Source organism: Macrobrachium nipponense, chromosome 46, assembly GCF_015104395.2.
Source record: "Macrobrachium nipponense isolate FS-2020 chromosome 46, ASM1510439v2, whole genome shotgun sequence".
NCBI classification, from domain to species: Eukaryota; Metazoa; Arthropoda; class Malacostraca; order Decapoda; family Palaemonidae; genus Macrobrachium; species Macrobrachium nipponense.
Window position 1 is genome coordinate 19541725 of NC_061106.1, and position 4984 is coordinate 19546708.

General features: G+C 33.5%; 1 non-coding gene across 1 annotated transcript; it reads right to left on the bottom strand.

The window, feature by feature from the left end:
* Nucleotides 1-4196: 4196 nt before the first annotated feature.
* Trnan-guu (transfer RNA asparagine (anticodon GUU)) lies at nt 4197-4270 on the bottom strand. Its single transcript has one exon. It is a non-coding gene; the product is annotated as a tRNA-Asn (tRNA).
* Between the last annotated feature and the right edge of the window lie 714 nt (nt 4271-4984).

A 4984-nucleotide genomic window follows, 5' to 3' on the forward strand; every position in this document is an offset into this window, starting at 1 on the left:
TATATATATATATATATATATATATATATATATATATATATATATTATATATATATATATATATATATATATATAGTACAGGTAATCTTAGGCACGAAGATATGGTATTTCAGTTGTATTCCACATAGGAAATGAAAATGGTTTATCTCAGAAAATGCCCTATAGTTTCGTCATCCGATGGACCTCTTCTATAATCTTTTATTAAGGAATGAGACGGAGTATCATAGAATTAACAAAAATGCCATGCTGGTGGCGATGAGGAAGCAAGGTTTCAAATAACAGCTTACTGAGCATGAACAATTTGACTGGTTTATTTATTGTTACATAAGAAGACGTAATGAGAATATGTATATGTCTACAGTTTCCTGAACCATTTGTTTGAAAAAGATAATCCGGACGTGGTTTTTACCAACATAGGGGAAAAAATGATAAGGGCAAATCGAATACATGGTAGTTGTAACAAAAACGAGATGAGGTTTCTTATGGGCATTCCGAAGTAAATATTGCAAGTTACAAGAAAATGAGGAAAGGGGCTTTCAAAGGTCGACTTATGACGCCAATATTGCTCCAATGGCCAGAAAAAATATATTATAATATATATAATAATATATATAATAATATAATAATTATATAATATATCCCCCCCTAAGAATATATAATAATATACATATATATATATATTATATATATATATTATTATATATATATATATATATATATAGTATATAAAAGAAGCAAAGCAGAAAGAAGCTTGCATACAAGTGGTGGATTCTTGGGTGATTATTTCTTTAGGGTAGAAAAGAAAAACGTGCAGCCATCAAGAATCATCGGAAAAACTCTGAATGCTTTTACCGGAAGCGAAAGCTGCCAGTGAACGTTATTAAAGAAATAAGATAAGAGATATTGTAAGGGTAAACAGAATCCGCAGGGATGGCACAACTTGGAATGCACCTGGAAATTCTTTTGAGAGAATTTTCGTAATCGAGACGATGCGCGGCTATTGAATATTCATGACACGAGGAAATGCTCGAGTGAATTTTTTGTTTTTTTTTATATAAGGGATAAACAAAGAAAGATGAGATAAAAGGGCGAGAGATGTTAACGTCGATTGAACGGTCGACCTCGACGGCAACGTTTCATTAGTAATTGTGAATGTGTGTGTTATTTTGCCCGGTGACTTAAAAGAAATAGGAACGAGATACAACATAATTGAGTGTCCTATACATACACACACACACACACACACACGCACGCACACACACACACACACGCACGCACACACACACACACACACACACACACATATATATATATATATATATATATATATATATATTATAGATATATATATATATATATACTTTATATATGCTTATATGTAATTTTCTAGCGTTTAGGGTACAGGTAGGAGATTAAGGGCATGTGAATTGGGCTCTAAGGACATAGTCCATGAAATACATTACATTTATATATATATATAATACTATATATATATAAATATATATATATATATATATATATATATATATAGACTTTTAGTATAATATATTTATTATACACATACATACATACATACACAGAGACCGTTTGCATAATATAAGAACTAAATATACACGTGGATGTATGCTAAATATACTCGTGTGTATAAATGATTAGTGTGTCAAAATAAGGCGAAAATCCTTAAAGCAGGAAACCCAGAAACCAGAGCGTAGAGGCGAACTGGCATCAGACGGATTTTGAACCCAACAGATGCAAAAATTGACGCGCGCTCTCATTAATGATACATTCCAGAATCTGCATGAAATTTAACAGAGGGCATTATAGACAAGGGTTTTATTTCCTCTATCGTTTTGTCATGTCTTATCGTGGGAATTTCGAATTATTCCGGGAAACTAGGGAAGTCTGAAATAACATTAGAGACGATAAGCTAGCTCAGGAATTTCTCCCGCTATCGCTGCGTTGGTTGCTTGTTATCTTATTTATCTTATTTGGAAAGGAGTAAAAAAGAAATTGGTGATCATACATGTAATATATCATTGCCTCAAATCTTTGAAAACGAGTATAGACGAAATTGGTTATCGTACATGTTTAATTCATGTAAAGAACAATTGATTATCGTCACGACATACTAGTGAATTATCCACAATATACCTGTAGACATGAAATTTCTGAATGCGCCCATTAAACAGATAAAAAAAGGAAAAAAAAATTGGAATAATGACTATTTCAACTCGTTTCTGGATATAACGTCATACATTCCTTAGCAAGACAATGGATTTTCAAGCTTGAACAACAGGTAAAATTCGTCGGTAAGTTTTACATCATTATTTCAACCCAAAACCTTTTCCTTTTACACGATTCAACATCACTTGTAGAATCTAAAGGACGCTTTAACAGACTTGGCGAATTTCGTTGCGCAAGCTGTAATTAATTTTGTCATGCTGACATTTCAATGTTAGAAGGTTTATTAACACACGATTTAGCACGGTGTAATGCTGCTTATGTCACCTACTTTATATAACATTAACGATATTTGCAATATTTCCCAAGATGCACTTTCTACCAGACGGATGATTTTTCATAATTGCTTGCACACGGTCATGATTTTTGATGTCTTCTTCTAAAATATACAAATTATGAACTGCTGTTTTGATGTAGTTAACACATAATTGTATATCCTAATACAGTAATGTTTAATGCACGTATAGAGCAAATGATGTGCGTTTCGACATACTTGTGAACTATTCACAATATATATATATATTATATATATATATATATATATAAAATATATATATATATATATACATATTATAAATATAGATATATATATAGATATATATATATAATTACTTACTATATATATATACATATATATATATATATATATATATATATATATATATATATATATATATCTATCTCTTAGGACATGAAATTTTTTCAAACGCGCCCTTTAAAAACAGATAACAAATAAGGTTTTTAAGGTAATTTACCATATAGCTAGGATAGACTTCGGACATTCAGTGCTATGAGTTTTATGAAGGGTAATACAATACCATCTGCAAACCCGCATTCGAAAATACAAACGCTTCGTAATTACGAGCTGCAATACCGTCTCCGACTGTTAAAAAAGAAAAAAAAAATATCTGACAATTCTTCACTGGATCCCATGATGCATGTTATGTTTTTTTAACACCCTTTAACCCAATTTACAAAGGCTGTAACATTACGTTTTAAAGCAAGGTATTGAACCTTGTATTTTCCTTTGCCAACTTAGTTTATGAATTCAGTTATTCCCGTACTGCAGTTGTTGTATTCGTTCATTTTTTTAATGATATATTTCTTCCTTACATAAAAGGTCATTATCAGCTTTCGAAGGCATGGCCCGGGAGTTTTACCATGAAGATTCCCTTACGGTAAATAACAAATTAGCAAGAAAATATATCTAATCTCTCTCTCTCTCTCTCTCTCTCTCTCTCTCTCTCTCTCTCTCTCTCTCTCGTTTCGTATTGTTTTAGGCATGAAAACTCCTGAAGAATCAAAGTAGTCTGATTTTAATGATTACATATCAAATTTCAGTGGGTTTTGTCGTCCAATTTCTGTAGAACGTGAACAATATAAGTACAATATGTTGCTGGAAATCCACGTTGAACTTCCGTTTTCATTTTTTTTAAACTATTGTCCTAGATATACAGGGTGTCCATAAAGTCCCAGTACCATTCTGAGCAATAAATACTTGTAATGGTACTGGGACTTTATGGACACCCAGTATAATTTAACACAATTTAATACAGATTTGTCCTCGTCTTTGTCTGGATGTGCTAAATACATTTTATTCATTTCTATGAATAAAACCATTCTCAGTGTTAAATCAATTAAATCTGTTAAGCAAAGAAAGCATTCTTGACTGTCAAGATCTACGGTTTAAGGAAGTAATGTTTCTTATACTTATTGAAGTCTGCCAGATACGAACGTTTTAGATTAATTTCAGTCAGTAATGAAATACGTAACATGCCATCACGTGTGTGTGTGTGTGATTACGTTGCCAACCCGTATTTCTGACTCGTTTTGCCGTTGTATGGAAGCACTCTGACGACAGTTGTATTTTCACTAAATGTCGAAAAAGGTTCAAAGACAACGATGCCTGGCATTATAATGATAATAATAAAAATAAAAAAAAAAAAAAAAAGTTCCGCCCCCGGGTGGGCTCGAACCACCAACCTTTCGGTTAACAGCCGAACGCGCTAACCGATTGTGCCACGGAGGCATGGAAGAGTATTGCTATCTTAAGGTTCATGATCCGTTCAACCGCGCTTACGAGCTTCGACGTAGTACATAACTGATTTCTTTTGAGAGAGAATATATCTCTTTACAAAATCGCTTCTTCGTTTTCATTACATACACTAATGCGTTCACACGTGTTCATTCATTAAAATGAAGAGAGAGAGAGAGAGAGAGAGAGAGAGAAGAGAGAGAGAGAGAGAGAGAGTCAACGTTGTTTTTATATGGTCTGAATGTGATGCTCCAATAAGAAAAACCTTAATTTCCATTAATGTAAATCTCATTGTCCTGAGGCCTGAACAGACGACCACGAGAGAGAGAGAGAGAGAGAGAGAGAGAGAGAAGAGAGAGAGAGAGAGAGAGAGAGAGAGAATAACTCCCATTGCTTAACTTACCCCGTCCTTGCGACGCGTAATATACCGCTACATCGCCTTTAATTCTCCTCTTCCGTTTTGTTCTTAAATCTTTTAGGTATTTATTCCTTCCTTCCTCACTTCCTCTCTTCCTTCCCCCATTCCTTGTTTACTCTTTCCCTGTAACAGTGCTCTCTGTTTCTTTATTTCTCCTGTCTTGTCTCTTCTCGAGTCTTTTCTGCAATTTCTGTCCTTCTCTACATGATTAGCTTATCTTCAGTATCTCTGTTTTTCTTGGCCTAATTTCAAGTCCCGGCGCATAGGACGTTTCGTACCGCGCGGATCTC